This window comes from Mobula hypostoma, chromosome 16, assembly GCF_963921235.1.
Source record: "Mobula hypostoma chromosome 16, sMobHyp1.1, whole genome shotgun sequence".
Taxonomy (NCBI): domain Eukaryota; kingdom Metazoa; phylum Chordata; class Chondrichthyes; order Myliobatiformes; family Myliobatidae; genus Mobula; species Mobula hypostoma.
The window spans coordinates 30,825,026-30,844,215 of NC_086112.1; the positions used below are offsets into that span (position 1 = coordinate 30,825,026).

Here is a 19,190-nt window from a genome sequence, read left to right on the forward strand (position 1 = left end):
TAAATCCATTAATGCTGCTTTCACTTTATGAGATAGTACGCTGGTGATTCCTTGTGTTAACCAGAGGGTTCACAACAAGCTTGGAATGATGAGCTGAAAACATTGTTTAGGTAAAAACAGTGAATTGAAATTGCATTATAGTTCAGAAAATTAATCTTAAAACTTGCACATCTAACTCTCATTATTCTATACTGTTACTACTTTGAAAAGTAACTTTTAGATACGGTAAAAATCTCCTTTATCTTTCATTCATAATTTTGAATTATTGTTCTAACTAACTGGAATTATTAGTGTATAGTAAAAGGCTTTAAAGAACTTAATATCCTTATTTCTGAACAGCACTTTCAATGAAGTGCAAAACGTGAGTCTTGCAAATGTGAGATTGCACATCAAATTTGGATACACCTACAAGCATAAGAATAATTATCCATCTATCAATAATTTCTAGTCTGTGCTTGTTTTCTGGCTCCAAAATAGCAGACAGACTGGGGCAGCTCTGTCTCATTTGTAGTTTCAACTGGACCCATCCTGACTATCACTGTCCCCTGGAAGAGACAGTTAAGAGTACCAGCATATTTGGTTCTGGATTTTGCATCAAACCAAAAGGTAACAGCTCAAGAAAATATATTCTTTTAGCCCCTTATGTTGCTGAGTGCAATTGAGTCATTGTCGACTCATACCAACCCTGTGGATATTGTAGTTGTCCATAGGATTTTCATGAGGTACAGAAGTAGGTTGCCAGGTCTTTCTTCTGCACAGATACTGCTATAGCCCAGGTTGGGACCTGGCTGGACTCAAACTCAGGACCGTCTGCCTTGAGGTCCAGTGCTGATGCCACCGCACCACCAGCCAGCCATAGTCTCTCATACAGTACTTTAAAATAATGAAATAGCAGAGCAGACATGATGCACCAAATGGCCTAATTCTGCTCCTATATCTTATAGTCTAAGTAGATTATTAATTTGTAATCAGAAGCTCCCAATGAATTTTTTGTTGTTTATCATTTCAGACAGGTTTTATTTTCTAAGAACTTTCACCTCTATTCATCTCTCTAATTACAAAGATTGAGTAAAAACAATTGCTTTTTATTATTTCATCACACTTCTAAGTTTATCTCATTCCTACTGAAATTTTCCTATAATTTAAATAGCTAGCATATTAGTCAACCATCAAAACAGTGTTTATGCAGATAAAAATGACGTTAACTTAGCATGTTATATCAGAAACTTAAGTCTACTTTTATTTCATTTGTATATTTTTCTGTAAGAAGTAATATGTTAAAGCGCTGATGATGTGAAACTCTTTGCTCAGTCAAGTGGTAAATATTGGGTATTATTTCCCTGGATTTTGAATTGTTAAAGCCTGTAAGCAAGTTGCCCATAATTGGCATTAGACTTGGCTCTTCACACAGTCTTAGACAATGCAAACTCCTATGTCAGGATGCTGTTCGTCGACTACTGCTCAGCATTTAACACCATCATTCCCAGAATCCTGATTGGTAAGTTACATAAACTGGGACTCTGTACCTCCCTCTGGATCCTCAACTTCCTAATTGGAAGACCACAATCTGTGTATATTGGTGATAACATCTCCTCCTCACTTATGATCAACACTGGTGCACCTCAGGGGTGTGTACTTAGCCCACTGCTCTACTCTCTCTATACCCATGACCGTATGGCTAGGCGTAGCTCAAATACCAACTATAAATTTGCTGATGATACAACCATTGTTGGTAGCTTCTCAGATGTAGACAGGAGGGTGTACCGGAGTGAGATATACCAACTAGTGGAGTGGTGTCGCAGCAACAACTTTAGACTCAATGTCAGTAAGTCAAATAGCAGATTGTGGACTTCAGGAAGGGTAAGATGAAGGAACACATACCAATCCTCATAGAGGGATCAGAAATGGAAAGAGTGAGCATTTTCAAGTTCCTGGCTGACAAGATCTCTGAGGACCTAACCTGGTCCCAACATCGATCCAGCTATAAAGAAGGCAAGACAGCTACTATACTTCATTAGGAGTTTGAAGAGATTTGGTTTGTCAACAAAAGCACTCAAAAACTTCTATAGATGTACCGTGGAGAGCATTCTGACAGGCTGCATCACTGTCTGGTATGGAGGGGCTACTAGATAGGACTGAAAGAAGCTACGGAGGATCGTAAATTTTGTCAGCTTCATCTTGGGTACTAGCCTACAAAGTGCCCAAGACATCTTCAAGGAGTAGTATTTCAGAAAAGCAGCATCTATTATTAAGGACCCCCAGCACCCAGGCATGCCCTTTTCTCATTGTTACCATCGGAAAGGAGGTACAGAAGTCTGAAGGCACACACTCAGCGATTCAGGGACAGCTTCTTCCCCTCTGCCATCCAATTCCTAAATGGACATTGAAACCGTGAACACTACCTCACTTTTTAAATACAAACGTATATATTATCTCTGCTTTTGCATGATTTTTAATCTATTCAATATACACATACTTTAAGTATTTATTTATTTATTCTTCTATATTACGTATTGCATTGTACTGCTGTTGCTAAGTTAACAAATTTCACAACACATGGCGGTGATAATAAACCTGATTCAAATTCTGAGATTTTTGGAAAAAAAATTGGAGAACTCACAATGTTGAGCGAAATGTGGAGGATTAACTGCAGACACTCAAAGTCAAAATTGAGTGTATTGTCACAAGTACAAGTACATGTACATGTGTGACAGGTGCAACGAAAACCCTATCTGCAGCAGCATCACAGGCATATAGCATCGAATAAGCAACATTCCAGAGAAATATACAAATTAAACATAAATTATAGAAATTTTTACAAGAAGGAACACCATTAGTGCAAAAAAAAGCCAAGTCTTTTTTAGTGCAAAGTGATCAAAGTAGCCATAGAGCCGCTGAACAGTAGTGTTTGGGCTAACATTGCACTTTGCTTTCACCAGTTGAGGTATCATTTAGCATCTTTGGATGTTGATCGCAACTTGTTTGCCATAACTGGTGTTTTAAAACTGCTTAGCCTCTGTACATCTATTGTATTTGCCACCTCGAGGCATGTGCGTCTTTGAATTTTACACTTATCTTTCTCCATAGAACATGACAGGATTGGGAATCCTCATCTAACATCAATCTTTAACATCATCCAGCTGAAATGGGACAACAGAAGAGGATTCTGCAGTGTAATATAGTGAAGTAAGGCTCCAGACTCACAATCAGCATATATTGGCATTCATTATAGAGCATATCCAAGACCTGCAACAGCCCAGGACTTTCCTGAGAGCAGGAATGTTTCAGCTTGATTCAATTATTTAGATTACTGATGATCTAAATGCCAGTTCAAATACTTTTACAATTCTTCTCAGGCCAATAACCAGCAATAAAAGTGAATTTTTAACTTTTTATACACGTTCTGCATCTGAATCTAAGTGACAGATGCTATGATGGTCGTAATGGATTTTTTTTTATAAATTCAGTGAAGTTATGAATGGAAGAGGCTTCCTTTCCAGCACTAGTTAGAGTATATGGAATAACTATGGAGAAATGAAGGAAAACCATAGAGTGTCATCAGGTGCAATTAATTTACATCGCTTAATAATCCTGCAATCAATTCAAAGCCTACTGGATCAAACCAATACCACTGTTTGGGGGTGTGTGTGGAGGGGTTAATCCTGTATGACACACCTTCCATTCAAATCCAACAATAAGGTTCAAAGCCGAAGAAATATATTCAATTCTTTCTTAAGCAACTATCAAAGCAAACAATCTTGAAGCGACACAAACTAATGAAACTAAAGCTAGCAATAGAACAATTACACCCATGTGACCAATTTACGTACTAATCTATATGTGTATGGACAGTGAGGGAAAACCAGAACACCTGGGGAAACCCACATTGCCGTGGGGATAACGTACAGATGGTGGTGGAATTGAACCTGTGTCGCTGGGGCTGTAATAATGTTATGCTAATTACTATTAGTTAGCATATTGTGCCACCCAAAGGAAATTAAATATCCTGGACAATGTATTAATTCTCAGTCTTTATAACTGAAATGGTGAATCTAAGATTTCCAGTAAAATGTATATGAAATTTATGCCTCTAAAAGACACTAAATAGCATGTACAATAGTTTAGCTCTATAATGAAATTTTATAGGCACCTGTGAACTGGAGGTAGGTATATTGGTCACATGCTGCTATTTTAATGAGAAATGCCTGATCATGATCTTAGTTTTCAGTTGTCTTGAATCTATAGCCTTTCATGCCCTTGTCTGGCAAAACGTATCAAACTTTGATATAAAATTATTAAGCTATCATTGAATATTTTTTTGTGGGATGAGTTCATCTGACATGCTTTGTATCAAGAAGAATTTTGCACCTCTCTCCTGAATGAGTTGATGCAAAACCTTTAAACCCCTGGTATTGACTTTACCATCAGTGGGAAATGTAGCTCCATACTGTACTCACCTTTTCGATTCTTTTAAGCATCTCTTTCCATCCAAGTTTCTTATCCATGCTGATTCCCAGGATCAAGTGAAAAGTCAGTGAACCCAACTTGGAACCTCTCCTCATCTAATTCTCGAAACCCGATAAACATTCTGGTGAACCTGTACTGTATTCCTTCAACAGACAGTACTCCCTGTTCAAAGGAGTAGTGCCCCAACCTCCGTATGTGGTCTAACAAGTGCTTATGTAGCTGTAACATAACTTCTCCCCATTTATTGTTCAGCCTCTTACTTAAAAGATGAATAATCCATTAGATATTTTTGAATATTTTTTCTTTGAACTACCAAATTTGAATGAGCTGTGCATAAGAATCTTAAATAGTCCCCATCTTTTTACCATATCAGTCCCTTTTGATCTAAAGTTGTTTTTCACACATATCTGCAATGAAATAAACTCCATCCTGCACAGATTCATCCACTCACATTATCCACATACTTATGCAATTTTATACTCTCACCTAATCCACTTAATATGTAACCTCTCTTTTAGCAATTAGTATCTTTGAATATATCACTCTCAGTTTTAGGATGCTATCACATAGTCTTGAAAATGTTTGCAGACAGTAGACTGTTGCATCCTGATATTGTTAAAGTGTTAAATCAGGAGATGAAGTGTAAACATTATGAAAGAAACTGAGCATCTGCCAACTTCAGTGCAGCAAGGATGCCAAGATTTGAGGACCTGAGTTATAAGGAAAGGTTGAATAGGTTAGGACTTTATTCAGTAAAATGCAGGAGAATGAGGGAAGATCTTATAGAGCTAACTAAGTTTAAGACTGTTTATTTTGTTATATCGCTAGTTTTAGTTTCATTAGATTTATCACCAAGATGGTTTGTTTTGCTAGTTGCTTAATAAAGGATCAAATATATTTCTTCGAATTTGAACCACATTACTGGATTTGAATAGAAGACATGTCATACAGGTGTAACACCCTGGGAAAAGGTTTCACTGCTAATGTAATGGTCTTTCTGTAGAAGCAGTGTTTGGGTTATGGTTAGAGATAACGGGTGTTTTGGAATGTGAGCCGTCCAATGAAGGGAGTGCATTTTCATTCTGTGTTCCTGACACCGAGGTGATCTAGGTCTTTTGTTCGACAGGAGATGGAGAGAGAAGATGCCTGAAAGGAGAGGTCGTAGATGCCAGAAAGGCCTGAACTTGGATTGGGGCTAGGAATCGACGAAGCCTGGAAAATCGGCGAAGGTGAAACCGTGAGCTCCAACTTGTGCATATTAGAGTGTTTCATTAAAATGGGCCTTTTTCTTTTTGTTTTTTCTTTACTAACCCTTTAGTCAAATTAAGAACTATAAAGCTAAATTGTTTACTTGTATATGGTGTACTGTCTGTTATTCCGTGGTACTGATTTATGACAGAGTAACAAATCACGCAACATCAACACAAACGGGGTTCCGGGGTTTTGCACCTCAATCTCACCCGTGTGGCAGGCCTAGACTTACACAGCCAACAGAACCAGGGTATTTCACAGGATTATCATCTCCCCCTCATGTTTAATCTCTAACAGCAGTGTTTGTTTGTTCAAATAGCCGCTACAGTAACAGTTAAAAGAATTTGAATAGGTAGATGGATGAGAGAGGTTTGGATGACAATAATGCAGGTGCAGGCAGATGGGACTAGCCAGAAGATCAGGCCATCGTGGACTGAAGGGCTTGTTTCTAAGCTGTAGTACTCTATAAAGTATGAATACACCTGAAAATCACAAAAAAACCTGCAGGTACAGGAAATCTGCAATAAAAATGCAAAATGCTGGAAATACTCAACAAGTTATGAATCATTGTGGAAAGAGAGCCACTTCACTCTTCATCATAACAAATGGTTTATAAGATAACGATTATAAACCCAAATGATTCTGCGATACAAGTGTTCCTGTTTCATTTTTCAAATGATCTGATTTACTGCAATTTTAATGCATGGATATTCACTCACATTTAAATGCAAAAATGAAGGTCAGATAGATGAACTTCCACACAATGTACCTTTTATTGGAAAAATGTCTCAGGCTGTTGCTTTTCTTTTTACCTCACCCATCACCTATTCCCTTTCATTCTGTGATTAGGGTGAAAACTGAAAAAGCAAAAGGCAATATTTCAGGATTTTTTTTATTTTAAAATTCTTCTTATTTTGAAAACTTGATGTTACAATACACAAATTAATCTTCCATAGTCAGCTTTTTGGCTAATCAGCAACTTAGTCATACAAAAAACTGACTTAGACTTCATAAGAACACACAAAATAGGAACAGGAATAGGCCATCTAGCTCCTTAGACATATTCCGTCATTCTTCAATACCATGGCTGAGCTTTACCTCAGCTCCATATCCCTGCCCTGCATCCCAGTCCCTTGATTCCTTTAATATCCAAATCTTTACAATGCAACATAAAAACACTCAAGATCTTCATTCTTTTACCATGGAGCTTGTGCTGAGGCAGGTAAATTCACAGTTTGCTTGATTGCTGTGGAAAAGACCAAAAACTACAGAGGATTTTAGAAGCATCTAAATCACTAAAAAGAAACTCTGGGATGTCTCAGTTTAAACTATGGTTGTACAAAAATCTAAATTCGCCGTATTCTATTGTTTCATAGATCTGCCATAATTTTTACCATTAAATCCGATCTACAACATCAAATGCACATTGTATTCCTCCTCTGAAAAGTAGTTAACATAACATAAATGGAAGCAAACATAAGTGAAGTAATTCCATAACAGCAAACACGTTTTGCTTTAAATGCTTACAATTGATGCTGAACTTCTGTCCCGTTCTTTCTTATGCATGTCCTGATTTGAACCTGCCCTGTAATTTGGCGAATGACTTCCAGGTTGATTACTCATTGCCAGTTTCATTTGTTCCTCATGCTGCATTTCACCCAGTGTCCTCAAATATATTGTGTACAAAGTCTAAGTGGATTGCCTCGAGTAATGTTTTCCCCACTGGAATAATGAGTACTGCTGTACAAAATGAGGTGGAAACCCTATATCATCTGGTACTCCAGCCAGGAAACACAATGGGAAGTAACATTTAATACAATCGGCTAGACACTCCTAAAACATATTTCACTAACTAAATTATTTCATACTTGCGTTGGTCTGGGTTTTGCTGCTGGCAGACTGTCTGGGTGTGTGGCAGTTTGACAGAGGGAGGAAAATGGATCCACAGGGTGTCTCTCAGAGTCTCTAATTTTAAAGCTTCCAGGTGGTTTGAGCCTTGGATCGGCCTTGCAGCCATGAGTTGCTGACGCTCCTTTTGGCTCAGCGATTCCTATTCCCAAACACATAAAGATATTCAATAAGTTTTGGCTCTTTCATCAGCCTGCTCTTGCTGTACAATTGAATACTCTACCATCTAAGTGAGAAAGCTACAATGTTAAATTTTCAACCAGTGATAAGTTGAATCATTTATAGATGTTTCCAGCAAAACAGTAAGTTTTTTTAAAAAATATGGAGCAAGGAATATTTATAATTGTGTATTGTAATGTAATAATTAGAGATAATCCAAAGTGCTCCCTAATAAGAAGATTACAGGAATCTGAGTGAAAATATGGATTATTGCTACATATTGATGAAGAATGTCTATTTAACTTTGTAAAAAGCCTACACTTGATCAGGGTCATCCTTAGTGGATGTATCTTTAATAGTATATTCACATGCACTTAGTTTGTCCTTCATTTTCAAGACAATCAAATCCCCTTTGCCTATTCTATTCTAGAAAAAAATTCCAATATCACATAAACCTTACCAGATAAAATATAGCACATGGACTTGAGTATCAATATTAGACGATAGACAATAGGTGCAGGAGTAGGCCATTCAGCCCTTCAAGCCAGCACCACCATTCACTGTGATCATGGCTGATCACCCACAATCAGTACCCTTTTCCTGCCTACTCCCCATATCCCTTCATTCCGCTATCTTTAAGAGCTCTATCTAACTCTTTTTTGAAAGAATCCAGAGAATTGGCCTCCACTGCCTTCTGAGGCAGAGCATTCCACAGAACCACAACCCTCGTGTGAAAAAGTTTTTCCTCAACTCTGCTCTAAATTGTCTACCCCTTATTCTTAAACTGTGGCCTCTGGTTCTGGACTCCCCCAATATCGGGAACATGTTTCCTGCCTCTAGTGTGTCCAATCCCTTAATAATCTTATATGTTTCAATCAGATCCCCTCTCATCCTTCTAAATTCCAGTGTATACAACCCCAGTCGCTCCAATCTTTCAACATAGGACCGTCCCGGGAATTAACCTCGTGAACCTATGCTGCACTCCCTCAATAGCTAGAATCTCCTTCCTCAAATTTGGAGACCAAAGCTGTACACAATATTCCTGATGTGGTCTCACCAGGGCCCTGTACAACTGCAGAAAGACCTCTTTGCTCCTATACTCAACTCCCCTTGTTATGAAGGCCAACATGACATTAGCTTTCTTCACTGCCTGCTGTACCTGCATGCTTACTTTCAGTGACTGATGAACAAAGACACCTAGATCTCATTGTACTTCCCCTTTTCCTAACCTTACACCATTCAGATAGTAATCTGCCTTCCTGTTCTTGCCACCAAAGTGGATAACCTCACATTTATCCACATTAAACTGCATCTGCCCACTCACCCAATCTGTCCAAGTCACCCTGCATTCTCATAACATCCTCCTCACATTTCACACTGCCACTCAACTTTGTGTCATCTGCAAATTTGCTAATGTTACTTTTAATCCCTTCATCTAAATCATTAATGTATATTGTAAATAGCTGTGGTCCCAGCACCGAGCCTTGCGGTACCCCACTAGTCACTGCCTGCCATTCTGAAAAGGATCCATTAATCCCTACTCTTTGTTTCCTGTCTGCCAACCAATTTTCTATCCATGTCAGTACCCTACCCGCAATACCATTTGCTCTAATTTTGCACACTAACCTCCTATGTGGGACCTTATCAAAGGCTTTCTGAAAGTCCAGGTACACTACATCCACTGGCTTTCCCATGTCCATTTTCATAGTTACATTCTCAAAAAATTCCAGAAGATTAGTCAAGCATGACTTCCCCTTCATAAATCCATGCTGACTCGGACCTATCCTGCCACTGCTATCCAAATATGCCACTATTACATCTTTTATAATTGATTCCAGCATCTTCCCCACCACTGATGTCAGACTAACTGGTCCATAATTGCCTGTTTTCTCTCTCCCTCCTTTCTTAAAAAGTGGGATAACATTAGCTACCCTCCAATCCACAGGGACTGATCCTGAATCTATAGAACATTGGAAAATGATTACCAATGCGTCCACGATTTCGAGAGCCACCTCCTTAAGTACCCTGGGATGCAGACCATCAGGCCCTGGGGATTTATCAACCTTCAGTCCCATCAGTTTACCCAACACCATTTTGTGCCTGATGCGAATTTCCTTCAGTTCCTCTGTTACCCTAGGTCCTCTGGCCACTATTACATCTGGGAGATTGTTTGTGTCTTCCCTAGTGAAGACAGATCCAAAGTACCTGTTGAGCTCATCTGCCATTTCCTTGTTCCCCATAATAATTTCACCCGTTTCTGTCTTCAAGGGCTCAACTTTGGTCTTAACTAATTTTTTGCTCTTCACATACCTGTAGAAGCTTTTACTATCCTCCTTTATATTTTTGTCTAGCTTACCTTTGTACCTCATCTTTTCCCCCCGTCTTGCCTTTTTAGTTATCTTCTGTTGCTCCTTAAAAGTCTCCCAATCCTCTGGCTTCCCACTCATCCTTGCTATGTTATACTTACTCTCTTTTACTTTTATGTTTATTTTTATATTGACCACTGAGTAGCGCTATTGTCTTTCAAAGTAGCATGAAAGTTTGTAGGGTAGTTCACTGAGCCTGGAGATTAGGTCTCAAATGTTTCATCACAAGTTGAGGTGAAGTCATCATCGTGCAATTGTGTGTCGTTTCTGCCAACAGCTTGCGTTTATATTGGTCTGACTCATTCTGATTGGTTCTTTTTCATGTTTAGCACTAAAGTGCCATGGATTTAGAATCATTTTAAAATATCAATTTAACTGAATGTCCGTCTATCCACTTCCTATTTCATACATAGGAGTTTCTGAAGTTAAGACCTTAAGACAAGACAGAGGAACAGAAATAGGCTATTCAGCCCTTCGTGTCTGGTCCATATTCCATTAGCCATAACCTCACACTGTATGCATAAGAAATTCTGTTGCACAGTAGATCATTTTTGCAATGAAGCTTGATCCTAAAACAGATTCATTACAAGAACTTCTATAAAATTCTATCCCTGTGATAAATACACAGCACATGTATATGAGGTGACTGTTGTAAAGTGATATCAGTTGGAATGCAGCTCATGATTGATGTCACATGTGTGATTTTATTTTACCACACATATGCAATAGACATTGCTGCAGATTACACCTTCTCACTTGATCTCTTTTTGTTTCCCTCCACCTCCACAATTGCTGGTCTGCTACTATTCTTCCCATGGGCTCCTTCACCCTCTCAATTCTTCATGCTCCCAGCTTTCACTCCCAATAGCCACCAGGACATTGAGGAACAGATATGCAGGCAGATTAAGGAAAGGTATAAGAACAATAAGGTTGTTGTCATGGGAGTCTTCGACTTCCCTAATGTAAACTGGGGCCTTCTTAGTGTAAGAGGTTTAGATGGGGTAGAATTTGTTAGGTGCATCCAGGAGGGTTTCTTAAATCAGTATGTAGATAGTTCAAGAGGAGGGACTGTACTGAACCTCATGTTGGGTGATAAACCTAGCTAGATGACTGATCTTTCAGTAAGTGAGCTGTTAGGGAACGGTGACCACAACTCAAGTTTTAAGATAGCTACAAGATAAGAATAAGCGTCGACCTTTCGGGTGGGTACTAAATTGGAGTGGTGCAAATTACAAGAGTGTTAGGCAGGAACTAGGGAGAGTTCATGGGGAGCAGCTGTTTTTGGGCAAGTCCACATCTGACATATAGAGAATTTTAAAAGCACAGAGTACAGTAAAGGTTTGTTCCAGTCACAAGGAAGGACAAAGATGGCAAGGCAAGAAAACCCTGGATGTCAAGAGAGGTAATAAATTTAGTCAAGAAGAAAAGGAAAAAAGGAAGCTAGAATCCAACAGAGCTATTGAGAATTATAAAGAAGTTAAAAAAGAACTCAAGAAGAGAATCAGGAAGAGCCATGAAAAGTTCTTGGCAAGTAGGATTAAAGAGAATTTCAAGACATTTTATACATACATGAAGAGTAAGAGGATGGCTTTTTAGAGCAGTTTGTCATTCAACCTACTCAGGGATCAGCTATACTGGTTTGGGTGTTATGTAATGAACCAGAGGTGATTAGGAAGCTGAAGGTAAAAGAACACTTAGGAGGCAGTGATCACAATATAATTGAGTTCAATTTGAAATTTGATAGGGAGAAAATAAAGTCTGATGTAGCAGTATTTCAGTGGAGTAAAGGAAATTACAGTGGTATGAGAAAGGAGTTGGCCAAAGTAAATTGGAAGGAGATGCTGGCAGGGATGACAGCAGAGCAGAAATAGTGTGAGTGTCTGGGAGAAATGAGGGACATGCAGGATAGGTGTATTCCAAAAACAAAGAAATACTCGAATGGCAACATAGTACAACTGTGGCTGACAAGGGAAGTCAAAGCCAATGTAAAACCAAAAGAGAGGGAACACACCAAAGCAAAAATTCAGGTTAAGACAGGGTACTGGGAAGCTTTTAAAAACCTACAGAGAGCAACTAGTAGAATCATTAGGAGGGAAAAGATGAAATATGAAAGTAAGTTAGCAAACAATATCAAAGTGGATAGTAAAAGCTTTTTCCAAGTATGTAAAAAAAATAGAGAGATGAGAGTGGATATAGGACCAGTAGAAAATGAGGCTTGAGAAGTAATAATGGGGACAGGGAGATAGTTGAACTAAATGAGTATGTTGCATCAGTCTTCACTATGGAAGACACTAGCAGTATGCCAGATGTTGAAGGGTGCAAGGGAAGAGAAGTGAGTGCAGTTACTATTACAAGAGAGAAGTTGCTCAAACAGCTGAAAGACCTAAAAATACATAAGTCACTCAGACCAGGTGAGCTGAACTCGAGTGTTCTGAAATAGGTAGCAATAGATATTGTGGAGGCATTAGTTATGATCTTCCAAAAATCGTTGGACTCTGGTATGGTGCCAGAGGACTGGAAAATTGCAAATATCATTCCATTCTAAGAAAGGAGGAAGGCAGCAGAAAGGAAATTATAGACCGATTAGCCTGACCTCAGTGGTTGGGAAAATGTTGGGAGTCAATTGTTAAGGATGAGGTTATGAAGTACTTGGTGACACAGGACAAGATAGGAGAAAGTCAGCATGATTTCTTTAAAGGAAAATTTTGCTTGATGAACCTGTTGGAATTCTTTGAGATTACAAGTAGGATAGATAAAGGGGATGCAGTGGATGTTGTATAATTGGATTTTCAGAAGACCTTTGGCGAGGTGCCACACATGAGGCTGCTTACTAAGTTAAGAGCCCGTGGTATTACAGGAAAGTTACTGACATGGTTAGAGCATTGGCTGATTGGTAGGAGGCTGTGAGGGGGAATAAAAGGATACTTCTCTGGTTGGCTGTCAGTGACTAGTGGTGTTCCGCAGGGGTTGGTGTTGGGACTCTTTTTATATAAATTGTAAATATTTAATAAATTATATATAAATTATTTAGATAATGGAATAGATGGCTTTGTTGCCAAGTCTGCAGATGATACAAAGAGTGGAGGAGGGGCAGCTAGCGTAGAGGAAACAGAAAGGCTGCAGAATGACAGACTGATAAGGAGAATGGGTAAGAAAGTGGCAAATGAAATACAGTGTTAGAAATTGCATGGCCATGCACTTTGGTAGAATAAATAAATATGCAGACTATTTTCTAAATAGGGAGAAAATCCAAAAATCTGAGATGCAAAAGGACTTAGGAGCCTTTGTGCAGAACACCCTAAAGGTTAACTTGCAGGGGGAGTTAGTGATGAGGAAGGCAAATGCAATTTTAGCATTCATTTCTAGAGGCCTCACCTTGAGTACTGTGAACAGTTTTGAGCTCCTCATCTAAGAAAAGATATGCTGGCATTGGAGAGTGTTCAGAGGAATTTCATAAGGTTGATTCTGGAAATGAAAGGGTTATCATACAAGGAACGTTTGATAGCTCTGTGTCTGTACTTACTGGAATTTAGAAGGATGAAGGGGATTTCATTGAAACCTTCTTAATGTTGAAAGGCCTAGACAGAGTAGATGTGGAAAGGATGTTTCCCATGGTGAGGAAGCTTTGGACAAGAGGGCACAGTGTCAAGATAGAAGCGAGTCCATGTAAAACAGGGATGCGGAGAAATTACTTTAGCCTGAGGGTGGTGAATTTGTGGAATTTGTTACCACAAACATCTGTGGAGGCCGGGTTGTTGGGGGCTTTTAAGGCAGAGCTTGATAGGTTTTTGACTGGACACAGCATCAAAGGGAGAAGGCCGGGGAGTGAGCTGAGGAGGGGAAAAAAGGAGATTTAGCCATGATTGAATGGCAGAGCAGACTCAATGGGCCAAATGGCCTAATTCTGCTCCTACGTCTTATGGTCTTATGGATAAATAATGAGAGAGTCAGACTACTCAAGTGTAAAGTGGGGAACATTTGCTTGGATGCGGAGGATGTGGATGAGGTGGTTAAATTGCACTTTACATCGGTATTTACCAAGGAGAAGGATCTGGAGGATAGGGAGATCAATGCCAAGGTTATTAATATGACATGGCATTTCAAGGAAAAGGAGTGGTGGTGTTGGGTCTTTTAAAGATCATTATGGTGATCTGCTGAGATATACCCCAGTTTATTTAGTGAAGCAAAGGATAAGAATGCATGATTAATATGTTTGTCTCTTCTCTAGCCACAGACGAGATCCCTGAGGAATGGCAAGCAGCTAAAGCTGTTCCATTATTCAAGAGGAGAACCAGGGATAATCCTGGGAACTATAGACCAATGAGTCTCACGTAAATGGTAGGGAAGTTACTGTAGAGAATTCTTAGGGTTGGGGTTTATGAGCGTTTGGAAAACTATTACCTAATTAGGGAGAGCCAGCATGGCTTTGTGCGGGGCAACACACGCAAAATGCTGGCGGTCTTGGCTCGAAATGTCAACTGTACTCTTCTCCATAGATGCTGCCTGGCCTGCTGAGTTTCCCCAGCATTTTGTGTGTGTTATTTGGATTTCCAGCATCTGCAAATATTCTCTTATTTGTGATTGTGCGGGGCAAGTTGTGTTTTACTAACTTGATTGAGCTTCTTGACGAAGTGACGAGGCTAATTGATGAATGTAGAACTATCAATGTTTTCTACATGGATTTTAGTAAGATGTTTGACAAAGTCCCTCATGGGAAGCTCATGAAGAAGATTAAGATATATTGGATCCATGGTGAATTGGCCGTTTCGATTCAGAACTGGCTTCCCCATGGCATATTGTTTGAAGGAACTTATTCTAGCTGGAGGTCTGTGGGGAATTGGTGTTCTGCAGGGATCTGTACTGGGACCTCCACTGTTTGTGATGTATATAAATCACCTGGATGAAAATGTAGATGTGTGGATTAGTAATTTTGCAAATGATTCAAAGATTGGTGGTATTGTGAATAGCATGAAAGACTGGCATAGAATGCTGTGGGATATAGATCTCTTGCAGATATGGGCAGAGAAATGGCAGATAGAGTTTAACCCAGCCAAATGTGGAAGGTTGCACATTTGTAATCCTGGAACATCTGGAGAGCAAAGATGCATACATCAGGATACTCTTTATTGACGTCAGCCCGGCATTCAACACTATCATCCCCTCAGAACTAATCAAATAAGTCAGACGGGATTAGTTTAGTTGGCCATTCGATGACTAATTTATTAGGTTCAACCCAACATTGTGGGCTGAAGGGCCTGTTCTTGCATTGTGCTGTTCTATGTTGTTCCAATTCCCTCTATCCTGAGATCTTGTTCCTAATTTCTCCTTCAGTCTGATCTGTTCCCCGTCACTTTCTCTTCAGTTTCCACCTTTTGACCATGAAAATACACACTGAAGAATTTCTAAAGCCCTATGTTTATAGCTGACAAAAAATATCTCACCCCACACAATTATTGGACACTCTGATGGTGACTATAGTATATCATTTTACCATTTACTCTTGTGGTTTTTTTGGCAAGCTGCCAAGGACAGGAAAGTACATCCAAACCTATAATGAAATACAAGTCAAATGGAAAAAAAGTATTTAAACTTGTAATCAACTACTACGCAAATAAATAGATGGTTCCTTGTCTTGATGAGACCACGACTCCCACTTTAATCACAATGAAGAATGTTAGTAACCAAAGTTTGCTCGTTTTCCTTACCAGTTTTCTTCCAATGTTAAAGAAACTTATTTTTACGTGGCTTTATATCATCAGAGCTGCCAGTGCCTCCTGAACTTCACTCAGGAGAAATTCTACTGCCATGCTTGAGCCTTGGCATTGAAAATAGGCAGAGCGTACTTTCAGGGAAGTGGTCATCGGAGTTTATTGTCTTACTAATTCTGTCTTACCAAAAGGGGTGGTTAGCGTAATGCTATTACAGTGCCAGCGACACGGCCTCAGTCCTGCTGCTGTCTGTAAGGAGCTTCTATGTTTTCCCTCTGCATGCATTGATTTCCTCTGGGTGCTCCAGTTTCCTTCCATACTCCGAAGATGTACAGGTTAGTCGGTTAATTGGTCACATGGGTGTAATTGGGAGGCACGGGCTAATTGGGATGGAAGGACCTGTTACTGTGCTGTACCTTTAGATTTAAAAAAGAAAAACGTCACAGATGCATATGTAACACCCTGGTTCAGATTTTTACTCCTATGCTTTAGGTATTTCACCTTAGCATTTCTCTAAGAGCAATCTGTTTTGCTTTCAGCCTTTTTTGGGTTATTGTTGAAGATAAGGGATGCTGAGGAATGTGTGTCATTCAATTAGGATGGTGGAACTGGGAAAATGTTTGAGGGAACACGGGGTGGGAGGGTTTTGTGAGGGACACTACGGCAGGTCTTGGTTTTTCTTTTGTTTGGCAGGAGATGAAGAGAGAAGACATTGGAGAGAACCTGTCTTAGGATTTGACCCAATGGGGGACCGTGATTCGATGGAGCAAGGTTCCAGTATCTGCTGAGGATCAGTGAATATGTATGACTTTTGGAAGAGTTGAGCTCCAGCTTGTGGACATTTGACTATTTAATTATAATGAGCCCTTTATGTTTTATTTCTTAACCATTTAGTTGTTAAGTTTCATAAATATAATTCCTTTCATCATATGCAGTGTTATTTCTTGGCACTGAGTTGTAACAGGGTAGCGAATTATACAGCATGCACGCAAACCAGGGTTTGGAATGGGAGAGCCGTCTCAATCTCACAGGTTTGACGGGACCAGAGTGTGTATTCCCTAGATTTACGCAGCCAAGGAAACCAGTGGGGTTTCACATTTTTTTTTAAAAGAAAAAAAGCCATAAACATCCTAAGACAGTAAAGTATATCTCGGGTGGAATCACACATTCAGTGATGTCAATGAAGAAAACAGCATTGGATGTGGATTTCGGATCTCCCCCTCCCCCTCCCACTTTCAAATCTCTGACTATCTCTTCTTTCAGTTAGTCCTGACAAAGGGTCTCGGCCCGAAATGTCGACTGTACCTCTTCCTAGAGATGCTGCCTGGCCTGCTGCGTTCACCAGCAACTTTTATGCGTGTTGCTTGAAATTCCAGCATCTGCAGGTTTCCTTGTGATTGGATGTGGATAGTTGAAGCAAAGGAGAAGAAGTCAAATAATAGGGTGTGATTAACAGAGTCTAGCTAAAAAGGAGAAAGGGTGCTAAAAGAGAATTTTGTGAAAAATCTATATTCTGTAGTGCAATATGATACAACATAATAAATGCAACTCCTATTATATTTAAAACTTCAACCTTGATTGGAATCAGTAAGATTGTTAGCTAATAAATCTGACCATCAATGTGGACAGCACGGTGGTACCCCTTCGTGCACTACTATTCTTGGTCCTCTAATCCAAATACTTCTTAAAAACATTTGCACAGTTTGCACAATATTGTACAGGATAACCTGGAGAATTAGTGCCAATGGCTGCCTTCTGCTGGCATTCCCCCAGCGATGAGTAAGGCTGCTGTTGGTGTGTGTAGGGCTTGGGTGGGTAGTGCTTCCACTTAGAACAGAGACGTGAGACTCCAGGAATGTCCCTGGCTGGCATGGTAAATACAATTTGTGGGGCTGAGGACTGGCAGTAGCTTCTTAGGATTCAGATTCAGATTTATTTAACACATGTACATTGAAACATACATCATTGGCATTAACAGCCAACATACCCAAGGATATGCTGGGGGCAGTCCACAAGCGCCAATATAGCATGTCCACAATGCTCGGCAGAACAACGTAGAGCTCAATAAGCAACAAAAAACAAGATTAAAACAAGCCCTGTTCCTCCTTTTTCACACACACACCTTCCTCCAAACCCAAGACAGGCCACCTTTGGCTTTCAAACTTGCAGTCACTGGGCCTTCGGCTTCCCCAGCAGATTTGCAGAGATTAGCAGACTTGGGGCTCCAGTCATTAGGCCTTGAATTCCGAACTTCAAATCGACATTTAGGCTTCAATCTTTGGTATTGACCCTAGCCTTGCCAATAATGATGAATGAGGATCCCAAATACAAGGCCTCCATGTGCAGTCAGCCCACCAAGATGCAATGGCCTTTCTCCTTGTCTCCGCTTAGGTCTTGTAGACACTGCTGACCTCCACCATTCAACAGCTCTCCCCAGCTCGTAGATTTATCCATGGCAACAGGCTCAGTATTGATCATTATTCTTTGAAGTCGTTACCATAGAGAAATTCTTGTGCTGTGCAGACCTATGTAGGCAAACAAAGAGATAGGAAGACAATAGCTTCTGTCATTCTCAATAGAAGGTGATGAGAGAGATCTTGGGATCTACGCTGTCTGTCAGACCTTTAGTTCTGGCAGCAATCCCTAAGAAGGACTTGGACTCAGTGTGCTGGCCAGGGTGGAGCCCAGTGCCCCACATCTCAGCAATGAGCAGCCCCACTGCTTGTCCCAGCACAGTCAACACCGGCCCTCACAGGAAGCCTTGCTGTACTGAGAGTTGTGAACAATTCATTGCTGGATCTGTGTTAAGTTTCACCATGGCAGTGCTGTCTGTTATAAAGCCCTCCAAATATAATGCTATAATGACCCCTTTTGGTGTTGATTTCCTTAGTGCTTTTGTTCCCGGAAGCAGATCTTGTGCACTAAACAAGCTATCAGTGTAATACATAGGCATAGAACCAGGGCATACATATTCCACCTTATAGTTACGGTTTTAGAAACAATGCAATTGAATTTTGATATTTTCTATAGTTAAACATCATTAGGCTATCATTTAAAACTGAAGTGAATAGGAGCTTTTTCCCAATAGGTGGAGTGAATCCCTGGAAATCTCTACTTCAAATGGTGGCTGAGATTAGATCATTGGAGTATTCAAAGATGAAATAGGTAACTTCTTAAATATCGGAAAATTAAGAACTATCTGAGGCCGATACCAAATAGGAGGTGAGGAGGGGTCAAATCAGCCCATGATCATATTAATTGCTGGTGTAGGCTTAGTGGGTGTTGAGTGCTGAATTGTCTATTCCTGCTCCTGTTTTCTTATGTCCTTATA

General features: G+C 39.8%; 1 protein-coding gene across 1 annotated transcript in view; it reads left to right on the top strand.

Annotated features, from left to right (window-relative positions):
* The first annotated feature begins 3,100 nt into the window (after positions 1–3,100).
* LOC134357312 (zinc finger protein 474-like) overlaps positions 3,101–19,190 on the top strand; it is a 35,435-nt gene continuing 19,345 nt past the window's right edge. The window contains exons 1-2 of the mRNA XM_063068710.1: positions 3,101–3,186; positions 5,594–5,696. The gene's annotated coding sequence lies outside the window, so the exon portion shown is untranslated. The remainder of the gene's footprint in view (positions 3,187–5,593; positions 5,697–19,190) is intronic.